The sequence below is a fragment of the Microcaecilia unicolor genome, chromosome 6 (assembly GCF_901765095.1).
Source record: "Microcaecilia unicolor chromosome 6, aMicUni1.1, whole genome shotgun sequence".
Classification (NCBI taxonomy): Eukaryota; Metazoa; Chordata; class Amphibia; order Gymnophiona; family Siphonopidae; genus Microcaecilia; species Microcaecilia unicolor.
In genome coordinates this window covers 310,624,494-310,642,961 of record NC_044036.1, presented here as the reverse complement: position 1 = coordinate 310,642,961, position 18,468 = coordinate 310,624,494, and the positions used below count along the sequence as shown (strand labels likewise).

Sequence of the window (18,468 nt, the reverse complement as noted above, 5' to 3'; positions counted from 1 at the left end):
GCCATTTTAAACTGTGGTAAACACAGCTTTGAAAAAAGGCCCCTTATTTCTGTTTCTCACAATATTGAATGTTGCCTTTTAACGTTCATAAACCATCCCCGGTTGAGGGGGAATACATATTTTATTTTTGACTATTATTTGGGAGTTTATGCCTCTGTACTGTATTTATCTCTTTTATATATCCAGAATTGGCATCATTTGTGCCAGGCTGGGGGTAAGCACTAGAATTGTAGATATTATTGGGTATTGCTGATTTTGAAGTATCCATTATGGAATGTATTCAGTCTTTGGGTGTACTTATTGATAATAAGCTTTCCTTTTCTCCATATACCTCTAAGCCTATCCAAAAATCCTTTTTTGCACTTAGGATTCACTCTCCTGCACCTTAATTGGATAACGGGTTCTTTAGTTCATGCACTGGTCTTAAATCATTAAGGGGGTCTTTTTAGTTTGCGGTAAAAATCACCTGGTGATAAACGCTGAGATGCCTATTATATTCCTATGGGTGTCTCAGCGTTTACAACCGGCTGATTTTTACCACGAGCTAAAAACACTAGTGCGGCTTTGTAAAAGGCCCCCTTATATTACTTTAACTATCTCTTGGTAGGCCTAGGCCTTCCTGCTGACTGACTTTTTGTCATCTTCAGTTACTTCACAATACAGCTGTGAAATTCCTTTCTAATGCAAAAACAAAAGTATGATCCTATTTCCCCGTTACTGTTTGAGCAACACTGGCTTCCTGTGAGCTTTAAGATTCAATTTAAGATTTTACTCCTTACCCTCTGTGCTTACTACACTGATATTCTTTCCTCCCTAGTGTCTTTTCTGGTCCCTTATTGTCTGGCTCGGTCACCTGGATCAGCCACCATGAATTTGCTAGTGATCCCTCCTGCTTCGTGTATCTGTTGATAGTTCTTGGGAAGTGAACCAGAAAGAGACCCAAAAATTTAGAAAAAAAAAGCCAAATGAATCAAAATGATCCAAAAATATTTGCCTTGTATACATCCCTAATTTCTAGCGTCTTTTGACCTACAGTTCTTCTTTCTGTCTTGCTCCTCCTGCCTCCTGCTGTGACTACTTCCTGTTTCCACCAGCACAGTGGCCTAAAGTAGTCGCAGGAGAAGGTGGGACCAGCAAGCAGAGAAGACTCCGAGTTAACACGTTAACCCTATAACCTGGTGCATGCTCAATTTTACTAAAAGGAGCATGCCCGACGTGAGGGGAACAGAGAGCAGGGCAGGCAATGCGGCGGCGCCAGAGACCAGCGCTGGATGAAGTCTTCAGTTGGTGGGGGTTGGGGACCCCTGCCAGCCAACCAGGGGCCCACAGCAAATTTGGGGAGCCCAGGCCTCCGTGGCCCCACCTAGCTACGCCACTGGATTATTGTCTTGGCTTTTTTGAACAGTAATGGCCCTGTTTACTAAGCAGTGTTAAAGGAGCATTAATGTTTTAGCGCGTATTAACCATGTACGTGCCTACAAAATCCCTACAGGCGCCTACATTGTTAATGCAAGCGCTAAGTGTAGGCACGCTAAAAACACCTTAGTAAACAGGGCCCTTAGAGTTTAAGTGCTATTTTTAAACCTAGGATAGGGGAAATTAGATGAAGGCCAGAGGGAAGGTTGCTCCAAAGAGACAGCTAAAAAATTGTTTTAATGTGCCTTAAAGCTTTTTAATGCATGTTTATCAACTTAATGTGCATTAATTCATAGGTTAGTGAGCATTAAATCAATTTAGCATGCATTAAATTTTTAAATTCACCCTAAAAACTGAATGCTTGCTTATGAACGTACATATGTTTATAGCTTATGTTTTAGATATATATAAACCACTTAGATGTTTATATGATGGGTGCTAATCTCATTGCAGCCAAGTTTCAGAATAATCAGAGGTGCTAACCTCATCAAAAATTACTCCTCCTTGGACAAAGTGAGGGGATCTACTCAAAACTGGGGATATTCAAACACGCACAGGACACACAGAGCTGGCATTTATGGGTTGTATATCAAGAACTGAATAAACTTGAACTTGAAATATTCCTAGAAATTTCATTTATGAAGAAAATGGTCAAAACCAACAAGGATGGGATCAGGAGAATGAGGGACTGAGATTTAAAATCAGCTTCAAAGAGGTAGGATTTTACACTTGATTTGAATAAGGCCCCTGGAGGGCAACTGAAACTGGGGCTTTCAATTTCAGTTGAAACCGAATCTGCAGCCAAAATTTGCCACTTGGTTTTGATGGGAACTGAAGCTGAAATCAAAACAATAATCCCACCCCCATCCCTACCACTGCCACATGCCCATCCCCATCCCCCCAACAAAAAAAGTCCTCCCGGGCCACCCATCAACTCCGTCATTCCCCACCCCTCACCTATAGGCTCACTCCAGGCGTAGTGAAAATGGCAGCCATGACTTCCCAAAGTAGATGTGAGCAGGAGTGACTAAGGATTGCTCCTGCTCTGAAAAGGTCAGTAGAACACTAGGGCTTTAGAAGGTAGGCCCGAGGAGGGCCTACAGGTGAGAGGTAGGGACCACTGTTCCCTCTAAGCTGTACAGGAGTCCTCCAACTACATTCCTGTCAGTGAGGGCTGATGCTTCAATTCTGTGTTTTCAATCACTAGGGACAGGCAGGTTCCCTGGAGTCCTGCAGAGTTTGCCTGTCCCTTGAAAATATGTTAGTAGTACAACAGCACCCCCCACTGGCAGGACTGTAAGTGGAGGACTCCTGCACAGCTTAAAAGGGAACGGTGGTGCGGGAAGGGCAGAGCTGGTGGGTGGCCTAGGAGGATGGCTTTTTTTTTGTCAGGGTGGGGGGGCAGGCTTGTTGTGGCTGTGGCAGCACAGACAGGAGGTGGGGTTGAGGAACACAGCAGTGACATACCTAAGTTGGATGCCACCTGGGCCCCCTGAAGCACATCATCCTCACCACCTGGGGGTGCATGGAGCAGTCGCACCATTGTCAGCTCCGCCAGCCCCCGTCCCAGAAGAGGAAGTAATATTATCAGAGGAGGAAGGGAACCAGCGGAGCCGACAGCCGTGTGACTGATCCATGTACCCCCTTGCTACCTGTACCCGGGGCGGTCTGCCCCCACCGCCCCGCCCTTGGTACACTAGAAGGCAGGGGTAAAGAATTTCGGTTTAACCTCAGCCTGGATTTCAGGTCGATTTTGGTTCCAAATCCGAAACCGAAATTCAGTTGGTCTCTAAAGGCCCATATGAAATGAAATGATGGCCTGAGTTCAGTTTCAGGTGCCATAGCAGAAGCATTTGCATTGTGTAAGATTCCTGTGGATCTGAGAATCCTGCTACAGACCTTATCTCTGACATGTCAAAAGAACACAAGGAAAGAGAGTGTTTTGAAAACAGGAAATTTAGAGCTTATCCAGAGGGGTTTTCTCTATTCTGTGTTCGTTGTATGTCAAAACTCCTTTGAAAAAGAAAATCATGCTTCTGCTACCCCCTCATGAAGACTTAATTCTGTTTCTGATAGTACATCTGAAAGTACAGTAATCAGTAATAGACACAGAAATATAATCAGTGATCTATAGCCAAATATTTGTGAAATATAATATTAAAATTTTACCCACTGTGCAATGGCAATACTTCAAAGGTCCACACTGCAAGTAACAACACTTACTCTGTAGCAATTAACATTTTTATTGCTCACCTGTGATTTTCAAATTCCTTCAAGCTGTGTGCCTCCCCCCCCCCCCCCCCCCCCCACTCCCCACAATTCTGAGAGCAGCCATGTTAGCAAGAAAGCGAAAAATGACTACACAGTGGCAGTGATAAGGTGAGGATTCTCCCACTAGAACAGCTGACAGGGGCGTAGCCACAGGCGGGCCTGGACGGGCCCAGGCCCAGCCACTTTCCCTCCAGGCCCGCCCATCCAACATCCTGCTGTTGTCGCTGCCTTTTCTCCCGCGGCTCCGCCGGGTCCGGGAAGCAGCGTTCAGCAGCGTTGCCTGCCTGCCTTTTAAAATAATTTGTCTCCCCAGGCTCCGCTGCATTTACTTCTTCACCCGTCACAAAGCGCTGCCGTTCGCACAGGCAGCTCCGCTCCCCTTTACCGTGTCCATCTGGCCCTACGTATCCACTACAGGAAGTGGATCAGAGAGGGCCAGATGGACGCGGCAAAGGGGAGCAGAGCTGCCTGTGCGCCTGGGGAGACGAATTATTTTAAAAGGCAGGCAACGCTGCTGAATGCTGCTTCCCGCCACGCTGGTTACTGGCGCAGGGATGAGACTTCTCAAGCCTTGGGGGCCTCCAGAAGATTCTTCAGCTGGCAGGGCCCGGAGATCCCCGCCTGCCCAGGTATTTATCTTTACGGGAGGGGGATGGACAGAGAGGAAATATGTGGGTCATGCCCACCCAGTCCACCCCCAGGCCCACCCAAAAATTGAGGTCTGGCTACGCTACTGGAACAGCAAGAGGTAATCAATGGTAGGCTCCCTGTTGTACAGCCAGAAAACTACAGGCTCAAATACTGAGATTCCCCAGTTGGCAAAATGGGCTGAGGTTTTGCAAAACAGAACAAATATGGAACCTTCACACTCATATGGTCTTTATGGGCTAGCACAAGGAATGTAGAACCTTCCTGATTTATGAAGTTTTTCTTCTCCTCAGACAAAGAATGGGGGGAAAAACCCCTTTGTAAATCAGGCCCTTAGTCTATATGGCCTATGATATCATGAGTGACATCACATGATGCATTAGCCAGTCAGACACATAGGCAGTGGAATGGGAGTCAGTCACGAGGGCCATGGCCCTACCAATATTTTGCTCAACACAGTCAGCAACTAGATTGCTGGGGGTTAGCACTGGAGATTTGTTTCTTTAGCCCCCATCAACAACAACAAAATGTTCCACTGCCCCAAGCCACATGCCAGTAACGCATCTGTGCATGAGTTAATTTGTGCCTCTATGGCAATCATTTGAATGCCACTCCTCAAGACCTTCGAGATAACCAAAATATGTATGTATGTACAAAAATACATCTCATGAATCTTCATTGTGGGTATCCTAAACCCCAGACTTGGCACACGAAGGCTGCCATTCACCGTTCCTGCTCTTTTGCTGAAGTCTGCTATCAGTATACTTAAGAACAGACATTTGACATTCAAGACTGGCTCAAGCTTCTTCTGATGCTCAGGTACTGTAGTCAGTAAGTCTATCCATATAGTGAAGTCATAATTATGCACCTATGATATCACAGTTAGTTACCATGGATACCACTTCAACAATGGGACTCCTGTATAGGATCAAAGCAAGAAAAGGCAAGATGTGAAGGGGGGCAATTTGCAGAACAATTGAAGCCTGCAATAGTAGGAAAAGTCATAAAGTGCACTGAAACACAGGTATGCTTCATTACCCAATGTAATAATTCTTTCTGAGGATGGGACCCTTTTGTAATATGGAGGAAATTGTAAGGGGACCCCTTTGGTTTCCCAGGCCCTTCTGTGTTGAAAGTAAGAAGCCCTTGAACAATATATGTATCTTCCGTATATGCTTGCCTGAACAAACTGACTTAACTCAGAAATGAGAACCATCTGCCACCCCCCCTGAATCTACTAGGAAAGCTTCCACGTGGCATTAATTCCACTGCTATGCAGCCAACACTGAGCTAACCAGTGACCAGACAACATCTTTTTAAGGAATGTCAGGCACAGTTACACCCCTATGCCTACAGGATTTGTTTCTCCATAGAATTTTATATGCTAAATCTGTAGAAATGTGTCGACAAGCAAGCTGTAGGTAAGGCAATCATTTTCTACTGAACTAACTCAATATTTGTGTGGCTAGCTAGCTAACATCCCTTCGTCAGGGACAATACTTATCGCAAGACCAAGAAAAAGATTCTCTCTGTTATGAGGTAGGGTGCAAGATAGTATTATTATTTGTGGAGGAGTAACCTAACAGTTAGTGCAGTGGCTTGTGAACCAGGGGAGCTGGGTTTGAGTCCCACTGCAGCTCCCTGTGACTCTGGGCAAAAATCACATAACTCTCCATTGCCCCAGGTACAAAGTAGGTACCTGTATATAATATGTACACTGCTTTGATTGTAACCACAGAAGTTGGTGTATAAAATCCCATCCCTTATATATGAAATAAATGTGAAATGCAAATGAACTTGTCTGTAGTGAGTCATTGCCTTTCCTACTCTCCCAACTCCGATAGCTGTGAAAATCCTGATACCAGGATAATAGGGATGCGAAAAACTCCTGAAGATTTCATGTAATTTTGTTTGTGTGTATTAGCGCACACTAGAACAATTTAGCAAATGCACAAACAAAATGAATGAAAAAGCTGTAAACAAAATTCAAATGTAATTTTTTTTCCAGGGCTGCATTTACCAAAATGCGGGCCAGTTGCAGATATAAAGCCTGAAAGGGTGCAGCTCTCTTTCATCTAGGGCAGAGGTTCTCTACCCAGTTCTTAGGTAGAGGAAAGACTACACAAAACAGAGTGTGATAAAGTCACATCCAGGATAGTTGGGTAAAGGCAGTGTTAGTTTGAAATACAAGTCCCAGAAGGCATTGCAGGCAAGGAGCCAGGGGGTGAGATGAGGAACCCGGACTGGACTCCTAGCTGCAATGGGGGAAGACATGGGTGTAAGCTGGCAGGACGTGTAGGTGGGCTGCCACTAGGGAGAAAGAGAGTTAGGAAACCCTGTGTGCAGGAGCTCATCATTAGTCTAATGCTTAACTCTGCTGGTATGGGTGTGGGGGAAGCTAATGGAAGGAGAATGATTGGTTGTGAGAGCAGAAGCCAGGGATTGATTAGGCAGGTAGGAAGGAGTCCCAGGAGAGAGAAGCAGTTGCAGGCTGAAAACCCTTGGGTAAGAGAGGTCCCTAAAGTACTGAGGCAGGCTGAAATCCCTTGGGTGTGAGGAAGTCCCAAAAGTATTTGCAGGCTGAAAATCCTTGGGTAAGGGAGGTCCCTAAAGTATTGAATTTACCAGTGAAGCTGATGCAGGGTGAAATCCCTTGGGTATGAGGAGTCCCTAAAGTATTGAACTCTCCTGAAGGTAAAGAGAGTAGAAGGTAAAAACTGCTGCTTTGTGATTTAACTGTGATGATGAATTGAAAGAACTGCTTCTATTTGGAGTTGAACTACTGCTTATTGTGCACTAGATAAAGAGCCCAGACTGGAGCTGACTGTGAGCCTGTATTGAATCCTGGTATGTGCTGATGACCTACTGCTTAAAGGAGACTATTTGCCACACACTTTCAGGTGGCTTACATGTGCTTAAGATTGAAGGTGAATGCTGCTGTTGGAACTATGTATCAGGTCTACTAGAAACCTGCATGGAATAAAGTCCTTAAGACTGAAGTTGCTGGTGGACATTTATTTCTTGACTGTACCGGGAGCCCGTGGCTGGAGGAGATTGTTCTATCCTTGGCTGCACCTAGAGGCAGTGCATTTTTTCTAGCGAAAAAGGTGCTGGAACTCAAATGCTGGGCCACCCTTCAGGGTTGGGGTGATCACTGAGGGACCCATTCCACAATAGCCAGGCCCCCTGCAATCAGTCACAGAATCTATGACAAGGCAGAATTGTTGTATAGAGCCTGAACTCTTTCATTAAAACTCGGGGACCATGGGTCAATTTTAGCAGACAATGGAAAAGGTGCCGGTACTCAGTACCCCCTCAAAAAAAGCCCTGCCTAGAGGTACCTGCTTACAAGAGGAATTCAATAAGTGGCTCGAATCTTGGTGTAGAGAAGAAGGTTTTAGACACATAGGAGGATGGGGTAGTACATGGAAAAATTACAGGTTGTACTGTATTGATTGGCTACATCTTTCGGTGACAGGAAAAAGGATCCTTGGGGACAAATTCAGACAGTATGTTTCAACTAGTGAAGTTGCTAACTAATCCTACACAGATGAAAGTGGATAACCTGCTGAAATCCACACAGATGACAGCCCCTACAGAGAGGAAGACAGAGCTTTGCCTAGTGCACAGCAGTCCAGCAGACCATCACTGGGCTTCCTTCAACCACTTAGACTCTCAAGAATTCAGATCTACACTGAGCAAATTTGTCAAGGGCTCCAGTACTCTTGATCCTTGCAAAGCAGAATTGCTTAAAGAAGCACACCCATCAACAGTAACACACATCAAAATGACGACAGAGAATATACTAGGCAAGGAATTCTTTCCCAGAGAGATGGGAGGCATTGTTCTGTCCCCTCTCCTAAAGGGAGAATCACTAGATAAAACATCACCAAAAAACTATCGATCAGTGGCTAACATCCCCACAATTACAAAGATGATGAAGGCAGAAGTGGCCACGCAATTCCAGAACTTTCTAGACCAACATGACCTCTTGGACAAATCGCAGTCAGGCTTCTGCCCCTGTCACAGCACAGAAATAGTAATAGCTTTCAGAATCTCATCTACTGCTTGAGAAGGACCAACAAATCTTTATGATGCAATCGGACCTATTAGCCACATTCCACCTGGTGAATCACACTCATCTACTAGAGAATTTAGCTGAAGTAGGAATTGCAGATGCAGTCCTTAGATGGTTCTTGGGCTTCCTTCAACACAGATCAATCCAAGTAAAATGGCAATGCTCACTATCCCGCACTTGGTCCATGAAATGGGGGGGGGGGGGGTCCCACAAGGATTTCCCTTATCTTTCATTCTCTTTAACTTCTACCTGAGAGATATAGGGGAAATCCTGACACCATACGGGATGAAATACTTCTCGTATGAGGAAAACATCACTCCTCTTTTCCCACGGTCTGATTTACAAGCCGTGTATGTGTTGATGAACAAACTCTTTAACTCAATTTTTTCATGATTCAGTGAAAGAATCTTGAAGATAAACCCAGAAAAATAACAACATCCTACGGTTAGGTAGGGACACTCATGCCCCACCAACTCTATTGCCCAAGCTAGCAGGCTCCACGATCACCATAAAACGAGAAATAAAGATTCCAGGGGTCTAGATAGACTCTCACCTTACATTGTCCACCCAAATAAACATGGTAGTACACAAATGCTTCTACAAGCTGAAACTTCTCAGCCATATTACATACTTTCTGGATACAAAACATTTTCAGATTGTGGTTCAAGTGATAGTTATATCAGTCCTCGACTAATGCAATATAATGTACTTAGGCCTCCCAGATAAATCCTAAGGAAGCTACAGATTATTCAAAATACTGCAGCCAAACTAATAGGAAGAGACCGCTGGATTGATCACATCACTCCATTCCTATGTGAATTACACTGGCTCCCATGCAAGGCTAGGGTTGAATTCAATCTACTCGCTCTTGTCTTTAAATGCCTTTATGGAATAGCCCCACACTACTTATAAAAGTTCATACAAATATACCAACTCAAAAGACTGCTTAGATCCTTAACAGACATCAGACTGGTAACCCCAAACAACCAAATCTGCCACCTTAAAAGAACAACCAACACAACGTTGATTGGCAAAGGTGCAGAAAAATGGAACTCACTGCCAATAAAGATTAGATGGATCCCATACTATCTGAGCTGCCGTAGGAAACTGAAAACCTGGCTTTTTTGCAAATACTATGAACCATAAACAAACCCAACCTAGTGACCACTCAACTGCTTGCATGCTCCAAGGGGCCACAAAGGAAGTTGATCAAAGTCGCAGAAAAACTCTGTACATTCAAGAGTTGTAGCCACTTCATTAATCTGTTTTCTCTTTTCAGTTACCAAGTGATACTTGGACTTGACACACACACAAAGTTCTCATCTATCTAATGTAATTTTTCAGTTTCATTGTACAAGCTCTTTCAGTGTGGGTTTGTTCTCTGCCTGGAACTTAAAGGTTAAGCGGACTATAAATGCCAAAATTAAATTAAATTAAAGGAATAATGGCCTTGCTTCACACCTGACATTTTGGTGGCCTCTAATGACTCTGCACTGCACAAAAAGATCACCGTGCCTTTTTACTAACTAGATTGTGATGCACATCACTACGAAAAAGATTGTGTTAAAGCTAACAGACGTATAAAATAAGCCACATTCAAACTCTGATTGCAGCATTGTGAGTATGGTATAGGACATTAATCTAGTAAAAACACTGCTGGCACAGGGAGTGTAATTTTCAAAACCATTTATCTAGGTAAATTGGCATGGCTGAAAATTGTTCTTTTTAAATATATTTTTTACCCTCTCTTAAAAAGCTGTTCTTTTGGACATTGTTTAGGTCGGGAGGAGAAACTAGTGTGTTTTGGCAGTCTTCCAGTGAGGTAGCTGTGTTAATCTGAAAAAGCAAAAACAACCAAAAGCATTGTGGTGCCCTATAAACTAACCAATTTATTGCGACATTAGCTTCTGAAGAGCAGGTGCATCTGAGGAAGTGGTCTCTGGTCCTCGAAAGTTCATGTCTCAAATTGTTTAGTCTGTAAAGTGATACCAACCTCTCTGTTGTTTTTGCTACTTCAGCTTAACCCTATTATCTTTCTGGAAGTTTTAATCATCATGGAAAGTACTAGACTCAGTTGTATGACATGGAAAGCCACTGAACTCATGAAGGAACTTGCTCAGATACAGAGAGACATTGCCTATTTAAATTCGAACAACAGGATGTTATGCTCAAGGGACTTAAGATTTTTTTAAAAAGCCATTAAAATCCACATACCACACAAGTAACAGAGAGAGGTTGTTTTACATGGTCTCAAAATAAAGCACTGACACACACACTCAATCACCTAGTCACCATCTTATACAGCAGAGTAAGTAACACAAACTGTGTCCTGGAACTTCACATCAAGATCCAAGATACTACTGACCTCCTGACTGGACATGACTTTTCACCAGTATAAGACAAGCCATCAACCACAAACACTTCAGCATTTTAAAGAAGAAAGAGGGAAAATTATCCAACCTTCTAGGTGCCATGCTGGGTTACACAGTGAACAGCCTGAAATGCACTATCATCACCAGTCTGTCCAACCAGCTAGCCTGAATGATGCCTCCATCATTGTACGGGAACCCTCTTTCTGTCCCACTAAATCTACAGAGATTAAAAACCTTTGTGGTGATCTGGAAGCCTACTTCTGCCACCTATAGTTTATGGGAATATTTGAACACCAGGGATTCTCATCCCAGTTCTCAGGTTTTCAGGATATTCAAAAAATATGTATGAGACAGATCTACATGCATACCCTCCATTGTATACAAATCTACTTCATGCACGGTCATTGTGGATATCCTGAAAACCTCATTAGCTGGGTGTGTCCCAAGGACTGGGTTGAGAATGACTATTTTACACCAAAGAGTATAGTAACATAGTAACATAGTAGATGATGGCAGATAAAGGCCTGTACAGTCCATCCAGTCTACTCAACAAGATAAACTAATAGCAAAAGATGTGATGAGATACTACATATGCATACTTGATCTTGATATGTCCTTGCCTTTTTCATGGCACGGACTGTAGAAGTCTGCCTAGCACTAGCCTTATTCTCCAACTACTGAAGCTGTCATACAATGTACAGCGCTGTGTACATCTAGTAGCACTATAGAAATGATAAGCAGTAGTAGTAGTAGTAGTCATCAAAGCCCACTCCAGCCCATCCAAATCTCTCCAGTCTTGAATGGGCACAGGCCGTAGAGGTTTTCTTGGCACTGACCTTGTCCAACTACTGAAGCTGAATCTGTCCAGCCATGATCAGGGCACAGACCGTAGAAGTCTGCCCAGCATTGGCTTTGCTTCTCAATTACTGGCGTTGCCATCTAATCATTGCTAAGCTTGTTTGGTTCCATGCCTTCCATACAGGAAGACACATATATAATCTCCACAAGCTCAGAACCATCAGAGGAGAAACTTGCAGTGGACCCCCAAGATAGCTGATTACTTTCAATATCATGACCAATCTGAGATAATCAACTAAAAGCACCGCGTGCTCATTAACCTAAGACATAGTAACGTAGTAGATGACGGCAGAAAAAGACCTGCACGGTCCATCCAGTCTGCCCAATTAGACAACTCATGTGTGCTACTTTTTGTGTATACCCTACTTTGATTTGTACCTATGCTCTTCAGGGCACAGACCGTATAAGTCTGCCCAGCACTATCTCCGTCTCCCACCACCGGCTCTGGCACAGACCGTATAAGTCTGCCCAGCACTATCTCCGTCTCCCACCACCGGCTCTGGCACAGACCGTATAAGTCTGCCCAGCACTATCCCCGCCTCCCACCACCGGCTCTGGCACAGACCGTATAAGTCTGCCTAGCACTATCCCTGCCTCCCAACCTCCAGTCCCGCCTCCCACCACTGGCTCTGGCACAGACCGTATAAGTCTGCCCAGCACTATCCCTGCCTCCCAACCTCCAGTCCCGTCTCCCACCACCGGCTCTGGCACAGACCGTATAAGTCTGCCCAGCACTATCCCTGCCTCCCAACCTCCAGTCCCGCCTCTCACCACCGGCTCTGGCACAGACCGTAGAAGTCTGCCCCACACTATCCCCGCCTTCCAACCTCCAGCCCCACCTCCCACTACCGGCTCTGCTATCCAATCTCGGTTAAGCTCCTGAGGATCCATTCCTCAGACATATGTAATGGGAAGCCATCCACATTCTCAAGCAATTTTGACATCATTTTTAAGGAATCCAATAATTAAGGAGCCAGGGTTGTCATGTACAGATTGGATTTCACAGGAGATGTTGGAAGGCAACTCTTCAATACAACATTTTAGAACTCCACGCCCTCAAATCTCACTGAAGTGCACCAGAACCATCCGCTGAGACAAATCACAGGAGCTTCAACCAGGAACTTTCAATCTATTACCCAAGATGCACAAATTGGAGAACCCTGGGTGCCCCATTGTTTTTGGTATCAACACTATCAGAGTAGAAGTATCAGGCTACTTGGACTCCATCCTCAGACCCTGTAACACTAGCACTTATAGTCACCTATGTGATGCTGCAGACATACTGAGGAAACTTCCTTCTATCGATCATCTCCCAGAGAATATCATCAAGGCAACCATGGATAGTGAATCCCTTTATACCAACATTCTTCACAAAGATGGACTACTTGAAGTCATCAGGAATACTACTACTACTACTACTACTAATAGCATTTATATAGCGCTACCAGTCGCACGCAGCGCTGAACACTTGAATATCATCCCTAATCTTCCACATTTGACCTGGCAATCTAACAACTACTTTGTCCTCATACAAAACTATTTCAGATTTGACAAGAACTTGCATCAGCAAGTCAATGGCACTACCATGGGTACCCACATGGCCTGGCCCCACAATATGCCAACATTTTCAAGGCTGAATTAGACCCACATTTCCTTAACTCTTACACAACAAAGCCTCTATTTTATCTTTGATATATCAATAATCTTTTCATCTTCTGATCCCACAGACATGAAGACCTGGAGCTATACCAACAGAAAATTAACAAGCTCCATTAATCTGAGTTTAGAACTGTCTACACATTAGGTTCACTTTCTCAATACCAGGGTAAATTACTTAAGGGACACATTATGGGGTAATGTAATAAATATTTTTCTGTGTATAAGGCCTGTTATATATGCAGAAAAAGGCTTTTATATAATTGCATGGGCACATGCACGTACTCTGGGTATAGCAGAGGGGGAGTTGCGATGTGCATGCATATTTTAAACAAAGCAACTGGAAAGGGCAATACAGTATACACAAAGAGCATAAAAAAAGGACAACTGAGCCTTCAAGACTCAGACAACAGGAGTCCTTTATTGAGATAAGACCCGACACGCGCCGTGTTTCGGCATAAACAACGCCTGCCTCAGGGGTCTAGGTTTAATATCAAGATATACAAGTGTAACTCCTGAGAGATGTGCCATCTGCTTCCAACAAAAATCTCTTTAACCAAACACAAGAGCCTTAGGAGAGGGGTAGCTGGGAACCAGATGTGAGAGAGAAGCTCAGCAGACTGCCTAGGAAAGAAGCTGCATCTACTGGGAGATGTAGTGCAGAAGCCTGTTTCTTCCCATGCTCTTCATGCATATTTTATAAAATACGCAGGCACACATGTCAGTACACAGACACTGACACCTTCTTTGGAGCAGGTATACATTTATACTCTATGGGGGGCTGGATTTCGGAGCCTATTTCAAAAAGGCTCATAAGCGCCTATGTTGCCTTTATAAAATACCTCACAGAAATAAGGGTCAATTTTGAGTCAGCATAAAACGCACAAAGAAAAAACTCAGATTATTAAAAAAAATCATAATTTTTATTATTAGAGAACCATCATATTTGTTTACTTCTCCCATATGAACTCAGGGAAAAGCAGAAGGTTATAATCATCGATTCTCAATGCAAAGTGTTCACACCGAACTTTACCCTATGTGAATAGTGACTTTAAAAACAACCAAAAAGCATTATTCAAAAAACCTAATTTACCAAAATAACAACTTAATAACATATATTGTGATATCCCCCTTCTCACTCAGGATGACCTGGTTCTCAATATGCAAATCATATGCAGATTAGTGTGCTACCCCTTCTCACTCAGGGTGACCTGGTTTCCACTCAGCAAATTAAGCAGGTCTCACCAACTGCATATTTCTCAGGCAACTTTTTATTCCAGCCCCTGGGCACATTTCTTCTAGCTTAACACTTTATACTTTCATAGGTCTTCACCCTGAGCCTCCCCACACAGATACATGGGCTCCGTACTATACCAATATTTTGGGGACTCTCAACCCCAGGCTTTGCAGCCTGCTTCTCTCAGAACTTTGGACACACAGTCCCTCTTTGAACACACAGTTCTAGACACACAGAGGCATATTTTCAAAGCACTTAGCCTTCCAAAGTTCCATAGAAACCTATGGAACTTTGGAAGGCTAAGTGCTTTGAAAATATGCCTCAATGTCTTTCTTCTTGGACACACAGTCCCTCTTTGAACACACAGTTCTAGACACACAGTCAAACTCTAATGCTTTAGGGACTTCTTACCCCAGGACTTTCAGCCTGCTGATCTCCTATGGACACCCAGTCCACCCCCTAGTCCATCAGGTTAGCCAGTATCTTTCAGGGGCTCTCTCTTCTTCTGCTGCTAGCTCGCTTCCCTTCCTTTCACAACTCAGGTAGGGTATAAACAGGGTTGCCAGGTGGAAAATTTTTTTCACACCCAATCCAGCCTAAAAACAGCCCAAAACCCGCCCAAACTCAAACCCTGCCCCTGACACCCCACCCCCGCGTCATCACCCCGCCCCCGCCGTCATCAACCCCGCCCCCGCCGTCATCGGCCCCGCCTCCCCTGTCACCGGCCCCGCCCCGTCATCGGCCCCGCCTCCCCTGTCATCAGCCCCGCCCAGAACGTCACTAACCCCACCCAAAACGTCACTAACCCCGCCCCCTGCGGCCGAAAAAACCGCCCGAAAAAACGCGGAAAAGAAAAAAAGAAGCCCAAAAAACCGCGACCCCCCGCGGGCAAAAATTTCCCGCGGCGGGTCGCGGAAAACCACCCAATTGGGCGGTAAAACCGCCCACCTGGCAACACTGGGTATAAAGTGGTTAATTAGCCACCCAGTACCCAGCCCATAATCTCCTGCACCTGTGGGCCTCCCAGGGCTCTGCCCGGTCCTAGCGACCTCCATCTTCTTCTAGCGCCCTCTAGTGGCCTACACCGTATAGGACACCCCCTTACTTATCACAATATATATACATATATATTATTTTTTTTTGTAATCTGAGTTTTTTCTATATTGTCCTACAGTAGACAGCTTGTTGGACATCTCAGATAGACCGGTATCCGTTTATAAAATGGAACACCCTCTGCATGTTCTATGTTTTATTTTATTTGTAAGTCACATTGATACAACTTGTTGGTAATTGCAGTGTATGAAATTTGTAATAATAAAATTAATTAGGCTCATCTTATACCAGAAACCTACTGACTAGCATACATATCTACCCACCACCCTCCCGCTGCATCCACTGTCTACAGCAAAGACCTATGGTAAACAATCACATTTGTTCCAAGAAGGAGAATTCTCAGTTTGTGAAGTACAACAGACATGTCTGAGATTAAAATATTCACCTCACAAAGAGGGTCTTTTACTAAGACATGTTCACATTTTTGGCACGCACTAAACGTTAGAGACGCCAATGCATTCCTATGGGCATCTCTAATGTTTAGCGCGCCCACAATTTTAGCGTGTGCTAAAAATGTGAGTGCGCCTTAGTAAAAGACACCCCAAGCGAGAAAACAGGTCAACAGCAATAAATATTTAGGGACAATCTGCTATAAGACCATCCCAAAAAAGAAAATGCCAGAACATCACTGCATGTCCCCTTAAGCTACCAGCTAAAACCACTACAATGCGTTATGAAAGATCTACATCCCATCCTGGACCATGATGTCACCCTTTCACAGGCCTTTGATAGTAGCCCCGTGCTGGCTTACCAACAGCCCCCTAACCTCAAAAAGATTGTCACCAGCAACCACAAACTGAACAATGACACCAACCCAGATGTCAACTCTAATACCATATTTATTCGGGTATTACAAGACCCAATATTTGGGGCTCAATCACCTGCTCTTCCTCTTATATAACAGATATTATCTTCTGCAAGCAACATCCCTCTAGTGTCTACATAGGATGAACAGGCCATCTTCAAAGAAAAACAATGAATGGACAGAAGTCTGACATCAGAACTGCTAAACCAGTAGGAGAACGTTTAACCCTCCAGAACACTCTCTTGACCTTATGGTTGCTGTACTCCTACAAAGAAACTTCAAAGGGATGCACCAGTACGAAACTGCTGAATTAGAACTCATCAAGAAGACTGAATAGGGACAATGGCTTTATGGCCCACTGCAGGTGTGGATAGATTTATGTAATCTTAGGTCATCCTGTCATTAGTTTCTCTCACACATCACAGCAGCCATTTAGCTTAATTAGTCTGCTTTTGTCATTCCTGTGCACTTTTCTATGCCTTTTCCTATCTCTCCCCAAATCCACTCCACTGCCATTTGATAGGTTTATCTACTCCTACCCTGGCTGATATACATAGTAACATAGTAGATGACAGCAGAAAAAGACCTGCACGGTCCATCCAGTCTGCCCAACAAGATAAACTCATATGTGTATACCTTACCTTGATTTGTACCTGCCTTTTTCAGGGCACAGACCGTACAAGTCTGCCCAGCAGTATTTCCCGCCTCCCAACCACCAGTCCCGCCTCCCATCGCCGGCTCTGGCACGGACCGTATAAGTCTGCCCTCCACTATCCTCGCCTCCCAACCACCAACCTCTCTTCCCCCACCTGCTCCGCCACCCAATTTCGGCTAAGCTTTTGAGGATCCATTCCTGCTGCACAGGATTCCTTTATGCATATCCCACGCATGTTTGAATTCCGTTACCGTTTTCATCTCCACCACCTCCCGCGGGAGGGCATTCCAAGCATCCACCACCCTCTCCGTGAAAAAATACTTCCTGACATCTTTTTTGAGTCTGCCCCCCTTCAATTTCATTTCATGTCCTCTCGTTCTACCGCCTTCCCATCTCCAGGAATATGTGAAATAATATTCAAGAACCTTTCTGATTGCACATGCAACTTTCTTTAAATTTGTCCCCTTATTTTCTAACTCACGTTATTCTATCTTATCTATACCTACTCCCTTCACCCTTGCCCATTTCTACCTACCTATCCCTTTAATTATGCTACAATACTTACCTATATTTTCTCTATCAATACTTTGTAATCCCTATTACTATGTAAGCCGCATTGAACCTGCTTTGAGTGGGAAAGTGCGGGATACGAATGTAATAATAAATATATGTTCCATTTTGCTTACACCTTATGCTGTCTATTAAAATGTTTTATTATGTATTGTGTTTTATTAAGTATAGTGATAAATATATAAGTATATAATGTACCATCAGCTTCTTTGTTGATTTTGAAAATATACACACTATTTCCCCATTCAACCCTTTTGGGTGCTCACACAGAAGAGTCAATGCAATGTACATGAGTGGGTTTTAAAGGATGCATTTTATGCAGTTTCTGAAAGGGAAATTATGTGTGTTTCCATTTAAAAATCTACATAAAGTAGACACAGTTTGCATGCCACACTTCTAGAAGGCTAGGAAGGTGTTAAAATGGGAAAAAAAGGGGGAAAGGGGATAGGATTTGATATACCGCCTTTCTGTGGTTACAATCAAAAATGTCTGAATGCTGTTAAAAGTTAACAGCTCTGGAAAATCAGAAGTGCAATGGTTCAAAACTTTATCGCACAATTGTCATTCTAGGCAGGGGAGGAAATGACCCGTGTGCTGACATTTATCCTTAAAGACTCTTGACGATTGCCATGAACTTTGCTTATCTAACAGGACTCCACGACAGCATTTACAAAGACTATTTCCAACTGTAAACGTTATGAGCTAGTTTTTGGCTTCCTGAGACTCACGGTGTAAAGAGGTTCTCACCTTGTGTATTGCAAAGTTGACCTCACTTCTCAGTGGTCTAAA

General features: G+C 44.0%; 1 protein-coding gene across 2 annotated transcripts in view; it reads right to left on the bottom strand.

Annotated features, from left to right (window-relative positions):
• Window positions 1–18,468, bottom strand: part of SEPTIN9 (septin 9) — a 460,073-nt gene that overhangs the window by 220,074 nt on the left and 221,531 nt on the right. The gene's annotated exons all lie outside the window — the stretch shown is intronic.